This window comes from Anastrepha ludens, chromosome 2 (genome assembly GCF_028408465.1).
Source record: "Anastrepha ludens isolate Willacy chromosome 2, idAnaLude1.1, whole genome shotgun sequence".
In the NCBI taxonomy this organism is placed as follows: domain Eukaryota; kingdom Metazoa; phylum Arthropoda; class Insecta; order Diptera; family Tephritidae; genus Anastrepha; species Anastrepha ludens.
Window position 1 is genome coordinate 172,383,192 of NC_071498.1, and position 19,169 is coordinate 172,402,360.

The 19,169-nt window shown below is 37.4% G+C and overlaps 1 pseudogene; it reads left to right on the forward strand.

Moving 5' to 3' along the window:
- Nucleotides 1–16,904: 16,904 nt before the first annotated feature.
- On the forward strand, nucleotides 16,905–17,195 carry LOC128855795 (40S ribosomal protein S25-like; annotated as a pseudogene).
- Nucleotides 17,196–19,169: the final 1,974 nt, after the last annotated feature.

Here is a 19,169-nt window from a genome sequence, read left to right on the forward strand (position 1 = left end):
TTTGAGCTGAGTAAAAGTAATTTTCCAAACTAAATTTATCACGTTTTTAATTGCTTGCACTTCGAGTGACGGTCCCGGTGCCTTGGGCATACACCTATGAGAAGGCTAGCAAAATGATGCGCTGAGACGACATCAAACGCCGGCGAACAACTGCCGTCAATGCTGATTCGTACCGTCCAGCGGCCCCGTAAGTGGCATAGGCCACCAACAGGCGCTGATATATGGGTACGAAGAGCACGAGCGCTTAGACCTAAGTCACGTCTGACAACATGTCGAACTTGGCTGACAATGGACTATAGCCGATCCTTCAATTGCATAAGTGTGGAGTAAAGCACAAAAGCACGGGTGATTTTTTAGCTATTATCTTTTTAAACAGTTGGTTTAAACAGCTGACGCACGTTTCGTGTTTTGTTTCACTGTTAAACATCTTCAGTTTGGTTTATAGTTTAACCATGGATCGTCTTACAAACGAACAACGCTTGCAAATCATTGAATTTTACCATAAAAATGCGTGTTCTGTTAAGAAAGTTTAAGATCCACTTTTTTTATCGAAAAATTGTGTTCAGCGACGAAGCTCATTTTTGGATCAATGGCTTGGCTTCAAACATTAAATTATATGGACTGCACTATCGATTTAAATAAAAATTGCATGCATTTTTCTGAACTTTACGTGTGTTTTTTTTGAAAAACTTTCCTATAGCTCTTAAAAAATCATCCTTATTATGAGCGTAATAATTATTAATTAGTTGCAACTCTTTCAAATAAACAAAAACAAATAAAAATGTATGACCTTTTTAATTGGTTACACTTTGAGTGCCGGACCTTGTAAATTTATTGTAAATTATTTCTGCTATGAGTATCTACGAGTATATTGGTTTCTCTAGTCCGAATTTCAATGTGATGTTACTCTTATTTCGCAAGCATTGCAGCCATTACTACCTGGGTGGCTGGCCGACAATCAATGGTCATACAAACATAAATCCATATTTGCACTAGGGGTAAAAGTGATTAGTTCGGCTGCCAGCCCTGCCGGTTCAGTTGGAGCGAAGATTTACGCGCGGCTTCTCTACAGTAAACTGAGAGCTTTACTACTGTTGAAGATCCAACTCTGAACAGAATACAGCAACTCCCACCCCTTCATCCATTTTAAAGGCTCACCTTTTAAATGTAGGCTTGGAAACTTCCCTAGCCGTCCTGCTTTATTATTAAGTGGGGCCTTTTCCCTAATTGACTTAAGGAAGAGCTATTTTAAACAAAACCTTTAAAAATTTATAAATGAGATTTAATTAAAAAAATGTTAAGTTCTCTTTTAAAAAACATATTTAATAATGTGCTTATTTGAGGTGAGCCTCTTCGAAGCCTTTTCCGTGGTTGATATTGAAAGTTAAACACAACCTAAGTAAGCCTTAGTTACAATATTTGGTGGCAATGCAAAAGTTCGCCTTTTTCACTAAAGTTGACCAATGCAAAGCCACTTGAACACAGCTTTATGGCAATGCCATCGATAATGACAACAAAAACAAGTGAGAGAAAAATAAAAGTTAATGAAAATGTACACACATAGTCACATAGTCACACATGTAAACTCATACATATATGGATGTATGTGAGTGTGTGTGTGTGTGTGTGCATATATGGATGTATGTTAATGCAATGATGTAAATTCCCTTGACGCAACCATTCAAAACCATTTAAAATCGCCTGTTAACCGCAACATTCTTCAATGAAATAGTAGAACAAGGGCCATAGTAGAGCAAGTGACGAGAGAACGGATTGCGGTGGCAAGCGCGGAGTAAGCGCGGGGTAAGCGCGTTTGTCGTGCATTGTCAAACTCTTTATTTATGCAATTTAATTGCGCAATTGCGGTGTTGTTATTGCATAGCCACTGTGGGAATTTTAACAGGTTGTTAGTTATTGTCAACTGACAATGTGGAATTTTATTGCAATGTCACACACTCACATACACAAACACACCACATACTCGCATAAACTCATGCATACACACACTAAAAGTTATTCGCTGCGAAAATTCCGTTTAAGTGATAATTGCAGTGATAGCATAACAAGAGGAGGAGGAGCAGCAGCCTGGCAGAGTGAAGGCTGGCTTATACTCACATATCTACATATGTATATGTGAACATATGTAGATATGTATGTGTGTATGTATGCAGTTAAGCTGCTTGGATAGCACTGATATGTATGTGAGCCGATTGTACGCCGCCTATGTATGTGTGATTGCTTTTGTGTTTGTGCGCAAAGTGCCTGTATACTTTTATGGGCGTCCGTTCGCTGATATGCCCATGGCACTATTTAATGAAATGAGAAGCCGCGCGAACGTGAATGTATTTGTGCATTTTAAATGTAGCTGTGCAGGCGAAAGTGGTAGTTACACACACTCAAATACATGCATTTAATGACGCGCAACAAAATGTGTCAACACCACTTGTGCCAAACAAAGCTTACAAACTGATTTTCTTCTTGCCTCTGCTGGTATCTGTGCAAATTCATGCCGTATAAGGAGACGTGTGGAGGTGAACGCTGAAATGCAATTCATTTTTAGCAAATTCACAGCTGGAATGACAATACATAATTGCATTGCTGTTGGGCACTAATGAGCGGTTGGCATATGGTGTATGTTAATGGTAAGCCATAAATACTTTTACTAAAGTTCGAGTGAATAAAGAATTACTTTTGTTTGAGTTTTATTAAAAACCCATTTCATATTTATGGTATCGTATATTAATGGTATGCCATAAAATTAAAAAAAACAGTTCGAGTCAAAAAAATATTGATTTTGTTTCAATTTTATTAAAAACCCATACCAAAGTTATGGTATGGTATGTCAATGGCATGCCATAAAAAATTAGTCTAAAATTCGAGTGAATAAGGAATTACTTTGGTTGAATTTTATTAAGAAACCTGTATACAAATTATGGTGTCATATGTTAATGGTATGCCCTAAAAATGTTTACTAAAATGCGGAAGAATAAGGAATTACTTTTTTTTTTAATTTTATTAAGACAACTGCCTGCAAATTTTTGTATCGTATGTTAATGGTATGCAATAAAATTAAAAAAAAAAATCGAGTAAAAGAAATATAGCGTTTTTTTTTTTAATTTTATTCAATATTGTGGTATCGTATGCCAATGGCATGTCATAACACTGTTACTAAAGTTCGAGTGAATTTGGAATTACTGTGGTTTGAATTTTATGAAGAAACCTGTGTACAAATTATGGTATCGTATGTTAATGGTATGCCATATGTCAATGGCATGCCATAAAATTTTTTACTAAAATTCGAGAGAATAAGAAATTACTTTTGTTTAAATTTTATTAAAAAACCTGTATGCAAATTTTTGTATTGTATGTTAATGGTATACCATAAAAATTGAAAAAAAAATATTTTTACTAAAGTTCGAAGGAATGAAATATTGCTTCCTCTGAATTTTATTAAAAGTCCACATCAAGGTTATAGTGGGGTATGTCAATGGTATGCCATAAAATTAAATAAAAATGTTCGAGTGAAAGAAATATTGATTTTTCAATTTTATTAAATTTTATTAAAAATCCATATCAAAATTATGGTATCGTATGACAATGGCTTGCCATAAATTTGTTTACTAAAACTCGAGTGAATCAGGAACTACTTTTGTTTAATTTTTATTAAGAAAGCTGTATACCAATTATGGTATCGTATGTTAATGGGATGCCATAAAAATTGAAAAAATTATTTTTACTAAAGTTTGAGTGCATAAAATATTGCTATCTTTGTTTATCATACTAGTTTCATAAAGAGTTCAAGTGAATGAAATACTGTTTCTGTTTGAATTTTATTAGGAACCCATATGAAGATTATGGTATAGTATGTTAATGGTATTCCATATACCATAAACAAAATATTCATACATTCGTTATAAGGAATTTAGGAAAAAAAATAAAATGCACCCGAATTTTGAGGCTCTTTATACCTTAGAAATATTGTATTATGCCAGAATCTAATGCTCTCCAGTCTACTGAATGCCAAAATCAAACAGTTGAATTGTAAACTCTCCAGCAACAATATGTGCAAAATATTGTGTATATCGAAAGTGCAATCAACATGGCCTTCAATCCCACCATTCGTTTGTCGCTCCCAACCCCAGGTTAAGATAGCGCTTTTTCTACGGATCTCGGACTCAAACGCCAATACGCAGTCTCATCTCCAATGGCTACCCAATACATCCAATATCTGTCGTTGCTCTGAATGTGGAATAGCAATCTCTCATTTGTCTGACGACGCTAAAGAGTTGCTTTCGGAAAACACACATAAAACACAAATGAAGCATAAGAAGTTGCTCTCTTTCCAAACATAGGCTTACGAGCTACGCAGTATGTTTAGCTTCGGCGTTGTAACTTAATTTTTGGAAATTAATTACCACAGCTTGCATACTTGAATAAGCAGGTACTTTTTACCTATAGATACTTTCTTTATTTTGCCTTTATCACCAGGCAAACCTCTTTTCCCTACAGCGGTGAAGAACAAATACCACTAAAGAACACTACTGCCAAGAGCTCCATTTAAGGAGCTGATCTTCTTCATTAATTGCCTATTCCATTTATAGAATATTAGCGATCACAACATTATCGTATTATGCAAATTTGAAAAATTATTAGTGTGTAACTCTTAATTTACTCTAATTAATACTTGACACTATATCACGATAATCTTCACGTTTCGTGCTGCTTGTACGAGTTGCTCAATTGTTTGTAGTCCAGTCCATTTTCTTATGCTCCTTAATCAAGACATTTGCTTCTATACTACGCCACGTTTACCCTACAGGAGCTGCTAGGTTTATAAAATAAATACCATATAAAAGTACAGTGAAACACTCCTAACAGTTTCCTCTATTAGACATATATCTTTAAGTATAAATTTCGGCACAAATTACTCTCTCGTAAGCGGGCACTCTCTTGACCGGACGCGGACTATTATTTGTCATAAAATTTACACAAAAACCTCTATTGAGCGCAAGCGAACTCCTTATAGAGAATATAAAAAATGTGAGTAAGCAGTTACCTACTTGCATGCATACTTTCTAAATGGAAAAACGGGGACTTCCCAGATAAAGTGTAATTTTTTATTTTTCAGGCGCACATTAAGTTTGGTTTGTGCAGTGATTCGATGCTGTTATTTCTGGAGTATTTCAGTATTTCACTTTCGTTTAAATAGCAAATCAATCGAATATCAAAATAATTTACTACCCAGTAATACGACTCCAGTTTGCTTGCCTTTAGATTAAGGAGTGACTCCAAATTTTAAAATTTATTATCGAAATATTTAAGTTAAGAATATTTTGGTAAGCTTAGAGAATGCCTTGACTAAAAAAATTATAAGTATCTCAAAGACAATAAAAAAAAAAATAAATGGCGCGTACACTTCTGTTAGGTGTTTAACCGAGCTCCTCTTCCTATTTGTAGCATGCGTCTTGATGTTGTTCTACAAGTGGAGGGACCTACAATTTTAAGCCGACACCGAATGGTAAATGGCTTTTTATGAGGCAAAAATACACTCGGAGGTTTGCCATTACCTGCTGAGGGGCGACCGCTACTAGAGGTAATTTTTTCTATCACTTTGCTGTTTCAAGCACGGAGATTCAAACCTACGCACTCCCGAATGGTAATCACGCACCAACTCACTCGGCTACAGCTGCCGCTTAAAGGCAATATTTACATTTCGTAAAAGAACCTTGAGCAAAGGTTCAAACGAAAACCATAAAAAGCTGCTTCCAAAAAGTAGGGTTAAACAAAAATAGAAATGTGTCAACTGAAGTCGAGCCCGACGGTGACTTGCAGCTAACAACGCTATCTCGGTTAATTGAGTTGTCCTTGGGGAACCTAATTCGAATTCTGGTTAATTTATAGCAATAAATAGTCAATAGTTTAGAACTTTTTTGAGTTTGAGATGCATACGTTTTCCATCTTTGGTGAATGTGGGCGCTCATTAAGGCTTTTTATATCGCCTTGTCTGTGGATATAAAAGGATTTCAATTCCTATAGGCAGTTTCATGGCTCTCAACAAAATTCTTGCGTATGCACGTAGTTTGGATGCCTGGCCATGTCGGAATCGGTTTTAATGAACGGGCTGTGGCTTGAGTTGAAGTAATAAAAACATATCTCTAATTGCACCCTACTCTGTTTGGTAGACTAAATGAGGTTCTACGAGCGAAACCATGGTTTTACAAGTACAAATTTAAAGATAAAAATATCAAAAGAATTAACAAAATTTTAAATGCAACTACTTATGATGCTATATATCTTTGTAAAATAAATGCAACAGATTTTTAACTGTCCCAATTTTGTGCACATTAGAAACAAGCACACCTTTTTCAGAACTGTTCGGACGTTGAACCTATTTTCAAAAATAACGCACTTGACAATTTTATAAAAGCCTTTGATTTCGCGGATCCAATTCTGCGTTTTCAATTCTAGAGTTCAAAACGTCAACAACTTCGCCTACCTGGGAACTGTATTTTCTACCGACGAGTAGCACACCGTCGCAGGGTCCGGACTTAAATCCGATAGAGCGTGGGAGCTTTTAGAGAGAAAAATTCGACGAAGTGTGACGCAAAATCGCTAAAAATAGAGAAGACGGAGTCATGGAACCAAAATAGAGGTTGTCTGTAAAGTCGGTTTTCTGACGATAGTTTAACGTGACAACGTCATAAGAAAATACTGATGGAATGGTTGCATTTTTCAAAGGAAAATTTTAATTTTATTTGTTTGATAGATATTTTGTATGGATATAGAGAAGGAGGTAAATGGAATTGCAATGAAATAGGTAAAGTTACATTTACACAAACGTGAAAAATGACGAAACATTTATCAAATTCATGAAAGATATGTTCAATTTCGATTGTGCTTCAAACGTTAATAAGTCAACAACACTAAGAGGCATCATCATCGATTTGCCTTTTTCAAGACACTTTACGCTCGAAACACTCCCTTTCGTTTCCTACTTTTTCTATCATCGTCCTATTCTCAACAGAGAAATGGTTTATTACCATGCACACAGCAAGAAGGCATATGCAAATACAAGTATGTTAATTAATATACAAATGCGCATATACATAGGGGAGGTCGGGGTATTCTTGGACACGGGGAATTGTTGGACAGCTCGGTATCTTTCCTCCCCGTAACGCTAGAGGTATCAACCAATAGCCATGCACTTATATCGTAATCAGCTCACTTTTTATTAGGCAGTCGACCTGTTTAGACACGCAGATTCAGCGCTGTCAAAGAGTAAAAAAATTCGACACTGTGAAATCTTTTTTTGCACTAAGTATTATATTTATTTTGACTGCTGTTTTCAACGTATTAATTCAGGTAAGTATATTTATAATATTCGTGTAACCTTAAATCACCGATGCATAAAGGAACTATGCATGAAGTTTGCATTGTGTTTTTTGTACTATGACATTTTGTAAAAGTAAGCATTCGGGGAATTATTGGACACTTTTCTCGGGGGTATTACACTAGTCTACACGGAAAAGTATCCGAAATAATTTAAACTAATATCTGCTTCTCTGTCCATGCAAAATTCGGATTGATATCTAAAATTAATTTATTAGTTTGAGTTTTCGAGATATCCTGACCTAAAAGTGCAAAAAACCCCATTTTTGCCCATATTTGAGGTTACGTAGCCTTGCAGATGTTTTCTTTCACCAAAATTAAAGGATGGCATCTTTAAATACAATCCTTCTTTTTTCAAATGGCGTTTTGTTTGCTGAAATATCATTTTTTTTCGCAGAGATATCGCATTTTGAAATTTTCATGTTTCGAAATTTTCCTACACCTGAAAATCGATTAAGATAACATAGACATGATATAGTCGCTTACTAATTTTCTTGGGTTTGAGGGCCTGAAATATATGGATTAATAGTATGTAAATTTGGAGTTTGTGGGAAAGCCTGCTTGCGGTTATGTGGGTTAGCCTGCTCGCGGTATGATAGGGGTGGTTTCTAGGGGTTAGGGCTGTGTGTGACTCGGTACCCAAAGGTTAGATAGTGTAGGGATGTGGTGAGTCAGCACACTTATGGTGTGAGACAAAATTTTAAGAAAAATAAGACTCAATTCAAGAAAATTAGTAATCGAATATATCATGTCTATGTTATCTTAATCGATTTTCAGGTGTAGGAAAATTTCGAAACATGAAAATTTCAAAATGCGATATCTCTGCGAAAAAAAAAGATTTTTTAGCAAACAAAACGCCATTTGAAAAAAAAAGGATTGTATTTAAAGATGCCATCCTTTAATTTTGGTGAAAGAAAACATCTGCAAGGCTACATAACCTCAAATATGGGCAAAAATGGGGTTTTTTGCACTTTTAGGTTAGGATATCTCGAAAACTCAAACTAATAGAGCAATTCTGAGGCCAGATTTGGATTCAGCGCATCATAAACCTTCGGAAATATATAGTCTGGTTTCTGGGTCTGAATGTTGGTTAAATTTTGTCGGCCTGTGTTATTGGACACTTAGTTCTTGATGTTTTACAATATAAATTCGTGTGATTGATATGTATAAGTGTTTTTTTCATAAATAATTTTATCAGGGCTTTTGTTTTTTGTCAATTTCTATTATTATTTTAGCCTTATAAAGTTTTCTGTGACAGAATGCCGCGTTATTATGCCAAGAAAGAAAAGACGATTGATTTCGACAATATTTTGGAGGCGATTAAGCTGGTGAAATTGCACAAGAACTCCATTCGACAAGCTGCAAAGGCGAAAAACATTCCAAAAAGCACTTTGGCTTGGCACATTTCGAATTTTGACAAGGCAAATATTGACGTTGCTGCTGATAATGTTGATGTGATGACCGGCAAAACAGTGAGTTGTGTTAATTTCATTAATTTTTTTTTATTCAATCACAAATAAATTTATTATTATTCATTAATTCATTTATTTTGCTTCATGAAGAAAGCTTTGTTTTCCTTCAAATTATGAATTTTTTAAAAATGTTTCAATCGAAATTTTTTTACATTAATTTATAAGTTGATAGCACAAATCTGTGAAATTTCACTTTTTTTTTGTTACAAAAGATTTAGGGCTGATTTTTGCAAGTTTTTACACGTAGAATACGAACCTGATCTTAGAAATGATCCATTACTTCAGAATTTTCTATAATTTCATCTCAGATATCCGAAAAATTTCAATTTTTGTCATTTTCGTAAATTTTTTTATATTCATTTCATGAACCGCATTTCATGCGCATTTTAACCCGCAAAAAATGATCCAATGATAATAAAAATTGTATCTCTATGAGGAAGCAAAATGTTCATGAAATGAACATAATTTTCAGCTTGTTTATTTTTATTTCAGATTTTCAATGCAGAGCAAGAGAGTGTGCTGATGAAGTACCTTCTTGACGCCAGCAACATCAACTATGGATTGAGTTTGAAGGAACTGCGAAAACTTGCATATGAATATGCTAATAAGATCGGCATTTCGTATCCGAACTCATGGAATGCCAACAAAGAGGCAAGTACGGATTGGCAATTGGCCTTCATGAAACGTCACCGGAATTTGTCATTACGAACAGCGGAACAAGTGAGTCAGAATCGTGCAAAGTCTTTCAACAAAGAGAATGTCGATGCCTTCTTCAACAATCTGTCGTCTGTGCTCAGTGCCACCCAGTTCGAATCGCATCGAATTTGGAACATGGACGAATGTCCATGCCCGACTGTGCCAACGAAAGTAGTCAAAACAATTGCACCGAAAGGAAAAAAGCGTGTAGGAACATCAACATCTGCCGAGAGAGGCACAAATGTGACTCTAGCATTGTCCGTTAGCGCGACGGGGCAATCAATTCCGCCGTTTTATCTCTTCCCTCGGAACAACATGAAAGAGGTGTACATGACGCATGCAACACTTGGCGCAGTTGGTTTCGCAAATGGTTCTGGGTGGATGACATCTGAAGACTTCATCCGATATATGCAACATTTCATCAAACACACGGTCGCGAATGCGGATTCACCAACTCTTCTGCTTCTCGACAATCACACGTCACATTTGTCGATTGAGGCCATTGAATTGGCATTGAGGCACGGCATTACCATGATCTCATTTCCACCGCATTGCACGCATCGTATGCAGCCGCTCGATGTTTCGGTATTTGGCCCTTTCAAGAACATGTTCACCATAAAACATGATGCTTGGAAGAAGTCCAACGTAGGCGTGATTTTTGATTTACATCATGCACCACTCATCGTCGACCAATCCTTAGACGTTGCCTTGACGCCAAAAAACATTAAGGCGGGATTTCGAGCGACAGGAATTTTTCCATTCAATCCGCAAGCCTTCACGGAAATCGACTTTGTTGCTTCGAAGTTGAGTGGCGAAAATGCGTGCGACGATGATGAAGAAGATGTCGATAATCAGCGTCGAATCATTATGTCTGGGGATTCAATATCAACCGCAGCTCATGAAGAAATCACGACATCCGAACCATCGACAAGCACTGCGGTTTCGGTCAAAGACCTCCGCCTTGCATTGACATCGGTAGGTCCGCTGAAACTTGGCACGCCAGTTAAGAAGTCAAACCGTGGTCGCAAGCCAATGAAATCGGCCGTCTTGACATCGCCAGAATGTGTAACCGAAATACGTGAAAAGGCTAAGAAGAAACAGGAGAGATTATCGGAGAAAGGCGACACACCAGCAGCAAAGAAACGAAAAAGCACACCAGCAACAAAGAAACTAAAAGGCCGTGGAAAACCAAAGACTCCTCTGAAGAAAATACCGTCTTCTACTGAAACCGACGATGAGGAAGACATTGATTTCTGCATAATTTGCATGGAAAATATGCCCAAGAAGGAGAACCGCCGAAACACGGCCCATTGCATCGCCTGTGATCGAGGTGTTCACTTGAGTTGCGCCGGAGAGAACCCCAATGCATTTACGTGTGTTCAATGCGGTCCACAATAATATTTCTTGTCAAATTTCAATTTATTTTGTAAATTAAGTCTCATTTTTCATTTTCATTCTCAAATAAAAATTTTCGAACAATAATTTAAATTTTCTATTAATTTACGAACTGTCCAATAATTCCCCGAGATTTTTGAAAATCGCGAAAATCGATATTTTGCGCTAACTGATATTAACTGCACAATATCATACCATTTGATCAAGTTGTCATACCAAAATGAAGGTTATTTCTCGTACTTTAAAACTAAGTTTTCGCATTTTTAGAAAAAAATTTTTTTGCGAGTTTTCGTACAAAATGAAAGTGTGTCCAATAATACCCCGACTTCCCCTACATATATATGCTCACTCAAGTAGGAGAGAGCCAGATGTCGAACGTTGCCGAATGCGGGGGCCGATTGTGCCTCTTTGTCCTTCGTTCCGCGCTCTCGCTCGCAGTTCAAGCAAGGTAACAACGCATGAGCAAGATAACGCCGCATTTTTTGGTGCGTGCAGCCGGCTACATCGAATTATAAGACTCAAGATGATTTTTCGATGGAATTCCGGATCATTCCCATGCATTTCAACGACCCAATCAACAAAGACACGACGTTGTTGATAATCGGCCGGCTTAAGTTTTAGTATGAACTGGACTTTATAAGGCTTAAGACCCAAATCGTTATGAAAAATACGATGTAATGACGTATGTGGAATGCTTAATTCCAAATATTGACGAGGAATAGACAAACCTGTGTTTTCTTCAACACTTTCGGCTACAATAGCAATATTTTCGGCTGTTCTTGAGCGACGTGCACGGGTTTTGTGCTTCACACCACTAACTTGTCTCAAGAGCTGGAATTTTTTCACCAATTTGTGTATTGCGGTCCGACAAGGTGCTTCACGATGACTTAAAAATGTTCGAGTTTTACGAACCATCTCTGCCAAATTTTCACCATTTTCTTAGTGAATTTTAATAATTTCAGTGCGTTGCTTAAGCGTTTATCGTTCCATTTTTATTAATGGCGTAGTTTCTACTTGTCAAATATAACAGCTTTAAGGTGGCATCTACTGAAATAGCGGACTATTTAAAATAACACCTGATTGGAAAACTCTTTATATAAAATTGAATTGAATGTAGACTTTTTTCATACCTTTTTTTGTTGCTTTGTCAATTTTTTTTGTTTTTGTTATAAAGCAAGTGAAATTATTTACTTTTTATAAATTTATGAATAAATATGAATTCCAAAAAAAACTACATCAACAGTTTTCTCAATTATTGTATACCTTCTGGGAGATAAGAAAATATGCTGCTGTATGCAGACTCAAGTCCTTCACTGTCTGTATAGAAAATCTAAATATTCAACACTAAGCGAATAATTTTTAACCAGTTTTGTCTTGCGTATGAGAAGTTTGAAAAGTTGCTGAACTCTTTGAAGCGCTTCGAAAACCCCATATATAAATAAGCAGTAGAGTTTTCACATAAATAACCGAAATTGCATACAAATACGTTGGTAAAATTTGAAACTACAACGTACCCACTTTTATTGCCACCCAAAATTGCTTCTAAGGGCAGCTAATTGCTTTCTGCAGCAATGTGAAAAAATGAAATATGTCTGCAATGCGAGCTGCTGTGTGTGCTGTGTCTGTATGTGTGCGCATATATTTGTGTATTCAAGTACGTATGTGTAGCTGGGAAAATTGTTTGGAAAAATTACTTTCTAAATAATTAATCAGGCTTTACTTTCACCAAACTAGTTTATGAACTTGGACTACCCCACCGAAGCAATTTCCGCTGTCTGTGCAAGTGGCACTGCGCCACGAGTATTGCTTGTATGTATGCGTGCACATGCCTCAGTGTACAAAGGAAATAACGTTAATAAGACATAATTTCTCGAGAATTTATGTTTATGCTTATGAACTTTATCGAGTGAAGTAAAAACACTTGGCCTAAATTAAGCCCACAAAGGCAAAAGCAAATGAGAAATCCGTTACCCTTTCTTACTTGTATTCAATTGTATGATAGTTATCAAAGTGTACACTTGCGCCTTCGTACTTTCAGGTTTCATGTAGATACTTTTTTCGAGCCATAACTTAAGCGCCACTGAAAACGATGAAAACTTTTTGGTTATGATAAAATTTTAAGCGGCACCGAAGTGAATTTCACCACCAAACTAACACAATCGCATTCGGGTAAGCCACACCCACATATTTGGTTGTCTGGTTAGTTAGCCGGTTAGGCGAGTGCTTTCGACTGCCATAATAATAAACACAGCATAACTCTTTTGCACCTGAGTCGAGTAAATTTATGTGCAATACTCGCTACCACTTGTGGTTCATAACCCTTTTTAGCCACCCTGCAACGCTTTTTTGCCGTATGGCTGAATGTGTAAAAACAACAACATTTTCAAGGCAAGGAAATGTTCGAAAAAGTTTGGAGCTCTCCGACCAATGCCCATCGTCGCAAACGTATTTACTAGGGTTGCAATTCTTTTTCGATTTTTACAATCCCGAAATTTTCAGGATCTCGTTACAACAAACACAACTCGAAAAAATGCCACCAATATTGTTTGAGCAGCTCTCCTGCCGATCTCAAAGCTGCATTCAGTTTCCAAATTATTTGAGGCTGTAAATCCTGTACTTTTTTGTGAAAAACTCATTTCTACACACCATCATGGGTTCGTCGCAAATCGCTCAACGATCACAAATCTCGCTATTTTCAGCATTTCTGCACATCTGCTTTTGAAAACACGTCACAGGTGGATAATAAAGGGTGATTTGATTGGCGTTGACAACGTTGTTTGAACACCATTCATTGCGTGCCAAGGTGTCTCCCAAGGTAACATTCTCGATATCTATCACCCGTATCGGGATTTTCAGGACTTAAATATGTGCATCACTAATATTTACCACTTTCTTACCTCGCGCCGCACAATCTCACAAATACATTGTGCTTGTAAATGTCCAGTGAACAAAATACTCCAAATACTGGAATAATAATCGATTCAGTCTGAAAAATGCTCCAAAGACCTAAAAACTATATAACTTACTTATTGAAGCCCGAAGTAGGTCTCAAACGAATAGTTGCTCCAATATCTTTATACATAAAAATGAAAGTTAGTCTGTATGTCCTCGATGAACTCAAAAACTACTGGACCGATTATATAAAAATTGGTATATTAGGCCGGGTCGATTTGTGGGGAGGCAAAAAACTCGCCCATTGCTCTGTGAAAATCATATTCTAGAGATCAAAATAAGAAACTTTGCCGAAGGATCCATACCTCTAAAACGAATTCTGATGTCCCCCCATTTTGGGTCGAACTTTTTAGTTTCTTTTCTCACGTAAAGGCCAAAAATGGTGATATTTTGAAATGATTGTATGGGGAACCCTCCAGGGGAGTTCCAGGGGGTGTGCCACTGGCATGGGGGGATCGGCCGTCCAAAGTTAGTGGGGGTCGGTCATACATTTGGATTGACTCTAAATGGGTCAAAGTGGGATTTTTCGTTCGCCCCAAATTGGGGGACATCAGAATTCGTTTTAGAGGTATGGTTCCTTCGACAAAGTTTCTTATTTTCGATTTACGATTTTCACAGAGCAATGAGCGACTTTTAAATCGAGCCGCCCTAATGTATATGTATTTTTCTACAGAGAAGGTTTGTAGAATATGCTCATTGTTACCACTCGTCACCAGGTGGTGCTGCAGAGTAGCAACTTCTGCCCCGTTCAACCGATGTTTTCGAAATAAACAAAATCAATAAAATGGTTTAGAATGAATTGAATATTTGTGTACGCATTTTTCTTTAAAGTTATTTTTCTTAAATTTATTTTAGTTGTTGGCGTAGCAACGCGCGCCAGGTACAGCTAGTAAAAATATAAATTTTGAATTATTTGAGATATGATGAGCGATAAAAAGTGTGCATTAATCGATAGCAATAGGTCAGCTAGGTAAGAAAGGAGCGCGTGAAGGCGTGACTTTCAAGCTGAACAATAATACTCCATACGCCGGTAAAGCAAACTGTAGTAACACAAAAACTAATTTTATATATGTACTTTTATACCATAGCTTACAACTGGCTTGTTGCTGGGACATTGGTACGGTAGTTGATGAAAATAAAGTCAGTATATTTTCTGATGGAGCTAAGCTTCATGAACATTTAGGTGAAGGTGTTTACTTTGAAAAACTAAGCGTCAGTGCATCCTTTCGCTTGCCTAATCATTGCACTATCTTTCAGTCAGAAGTTATCACCGTAAATGTGCGCTTATTGCTCTTAAATAAGAGACCCTGAACTACGAGGGAAGCATGTATATATCTTTTAGGATAGTCAGGCAACCCTGAACAGTTGTTGAACGTAACAAATTATTATGTGAAGTATCGCAATATATTAAAATAAACCTGGTCTGAGTGTCAGGCCGTAGCAAGATTGAAGGTAATTGCAAAGTAGATGAGCTCGCAAGAAAAAATAAAACACCAAAACTTCACACAGATTATGTACTAATACCGATTCCCTTAGCTACATGCAAATTATTAATAAAAAGACTCCCTTCCAATGCTGCTAATGCCCGTTCGCGGTGATTCCCTTTTTGCCCAAAATAAGACAAACTTGGACGAAACGAAACCAAGGCCGCACATAAAACGCTACTGAATCTTAGAAAAGCCCTTATATGACAAACACGATAGGGGTGCTAACAGGGCATTGTCTAATTGGAAGACATGCAAATAGACTGGGGGTACTACATTATGACTTTTATCGAAGCTGTCAAAATATTGTATTGTAGAAAAGGAAACCGTCGAACACCTCCTATGTACATGCATTGCACTAAACAGGAAAAGGCTTTTCACGCTTGGATTCGCCTTTCTTGACAACATTAGAGAGGTCTCAAATAGAATTGCCGAAATCAACAAAATTCATTGGATCAAGAAGTTGGTTCAGAAAAGTCTCAAGCCGAGCTCCAGAGGTATAAAAAAGGGACTATTCAGGTCTAAGTGTGTCGGATGACACCCAATCAACCTAACCTAACTTAACCCACAATATAAAAATAATCGAAGAATCTTAAGTTGCTTCGTCAAAAGTCTTCAAAGCAATGTTTGTCCTATTTCCTTAATTCGGATAAGTTTTAAACTTTACATTTAATATCATGTGAATACAGAACAAAATCTATGAGGAACAATTTACGTCTTTTTTTCTTCTTCAAATCATAAAAACAAAATCCTCACCTTAATCTTTAAAACACATTTGCTTCATTTAGCACACCCAGGCTCATATATGGCAATTCTATTGATCTCGGTAAAAGCTGAAACATCACTGACTTGGCCCTCTAATACCATACGTATCGAGTTCAATATCTTATTTAACGGTATACGAAGCGAGTAGTTTTATTTCCAGTGAAAATCTTTCAAAACATTGAATAGAAGCTGGATTTCAAATGGCACAGAGTAGCAGGTAAGAGTTAAGGTGTATCGAACTTGGTGGTAGTAGTCCCTTTTCTATAGACTGACTCAAATAAGAAAGATTTCGACCTTTGGATTTGTCATGGAATTTTTGTTTGATCTCGTCATGTGATCTCATCACATTTTCTGATAATTTAATCACGTAATAAGTATTTTTGATCTATACATACATAAGCACATGCACCGTTCGAAACTGCAAAAGGCGGCATATGCTCGTGTACCCTACAAAGATATTCATTTATCTAGATGAGCTCATATAAGAAATATTTTAGCTTTTGTGACGTTATCTTAAATCATTAGATCGTATCATGTGATCTTATGATATGTTCGTTTGAATGTTATGTTGCATCACATGATCTAATTATGTCATCATATGAACATACATGAGAAGCTTGTTTTTGTTCTTTTAGCAGCATAAACATTCCCCATACACATATGGGGAATGCTGCTGAAGTAACAGTCCTTAGTCGGATATAAATCCGGGTCGTTCCGATAACGTAGAACCGACTGTCATGGCACTTTTTCTCACGATGCCACCAAAGAAGGACGCAAAATCGTCGACTAAACAGCTACATAATACACAGAAGAAGAAGGAGGGAAGCGGTGGTGGTAAAGCCAAGAAGAAGTGGTCAAAAGACAAAGTCAGGGACAAGTTGAACAACCAAATTCTGTTCGACAAAGCCACGTATGAAAAGTTGTACAATATAAACTGATAACTCCTTCAGTGGTATCGGAACGTTTGAAAATTCGTGGTTCTCTAGCCAAAAGGGCAAATTGTTCAACATCACTCTCAAGTGATCTGTACATAAGAAGCTAATATCATATTTCATGGTGCTCCGCCAGTCAGACAGTAAATTTCATGCGTTCATTTGAAGTTTCCTTATTTTCTTTTCGGAAAATATTTTTTGAAGAATAAGTCAGAATGAAAAAAAAATGTCTATATCTGTCTGTGTGTCAAATCTGTGTGCTGAAAGCGAATGTCTTTGCTACCTTGCAAACTTTATATCTTCACACTACACTACAAAATCACATTTTTTTCTGGGTATTGGATCAAACCAATTTTTCGGGCGGCCGCCGTAGCCGAATGGGTTGGTGCGTGACTACCATTCGGAATTCACAGAGAGAACGTAGGTTCGAATCTCGGTGAAACACCAAAATTAAGAAAAAGTTTTTTTAATAGCGGTCGCCCCTCGGCAGGCAACAGCAAACCTCCGAATGTATTTCTGCCATGGAAAAGCTCCTCATAAAAAAAATATCTACCGTTCGGAGTCGGCTTGAAACTGTATGTCCCTCCATTTGTGGAACAACATCAAGACGCACACCACAAATAGGAGGAGCAGCTCGGCCAAACACCCAAAAAAGGGTGTACGCGCCAATTATATATTATATTTGGTTTGGTTATCAACGCGCAAGAAAGAGTCCCGTTGCCCTTTTGGCTGGCTGGTGGAATTGTATTTAGACTGGGGAATAGTGAATACCTAATCGACGTTTATATCAATCAAGTTTCGATTTATGTCCTCAGCACCTCCGAAATCGTGATAGGGGTCGTCGAAGTTCGAGACTACGGATCAAGCCATTTTTTGATGTCTTCATATGAATGGAACTGCTGGTCAGCTAGGACATGTGCCATCGATCGGAACAGGTGATAAACGGACGGCGAAATATCTGAAGAATATGGCGGGTGGGGTAGGATTTCCCAATTCAGTGTTTCCAGGTAGGTTCTAACGGGTTTGGCAACGTCAGGCCGAGCGTTGTCATGCTGTAGAATCACTTTTTCATGCCTCTCCGCGTATTGCAGCTGCTTCTCGCGCAATGCTCGGCTCAATCGCATCAATTGACGTCGATACCGCTCCCCAGTATTAGTTGCGCTTGGTTTTAATAGTTCGTAATAAATAACACCAACTTGGTCCCACCAAATACATAGCATCACCTTCGCAGCGTGAATATTCGGCCGAGGCGACGACGTAGAAGCATGACCGGGCAGTCCCATGACTTTTTTCTTTGGATTGCGTAAATGAATCCATTTTCCACCACTCGTCACAATGCGATGAAGAAAACCCTTCCCTTTTTGCCGCTGGAGCAGTTCTTCACAGGCGAAAAAACGAAAAACCGACGTTCAACATCCTTGGTTTTAATTAATAAGGAACCCAAGTCCCCTATTTCTAAATGATTCCCAAAGCATACAATCGCTTGAAAATGGATTGGCGGGTAACTCCTAATACTGAAGCAAGCTATTCTTGCGACTGACACGGATCCTCATTGAGCAATGCCTCCAACTCAGCGTCTTCGAAGGTTTTCGGTCTTCCTTCACGCGGACGGTCGTCAACATTAAAATCAACGTCTTTGAAGCATTGGAACCAATCTCGGCTCGTTGTTTCATTTCAAGCAGCATCTCCATAGACGTTGTGTAGCTCTCGATGCGCTTCAGCCGCCGTTTTTTTCGAATGAAAGAGGAAAATCTTCCCGCAAATGACGATTATTCGGTACAAAATCAGACATTTTCACAAAACCAAAAGTATGTGATACCAAAACAAAACCACTAATGTGTCGAAGCAGTTTGCTTTACGACGTTTGGGTTATGTTAGAATCGACTAGCACACACTGCTGGCGGCAGCTATTGACAAACAGCGAGAATTTAGTTGCGCACCTAATATAAATTTTAACAGTTTGTTTTTTCAAAGCAAAAAGCTTCAAATTACCTAATAGCACCTGTAACATAATTTTATAATGCACTGTTTCAATAGGTGGAACAGGCGCATGACATTTTTATTAGTTATTTATACACATTACC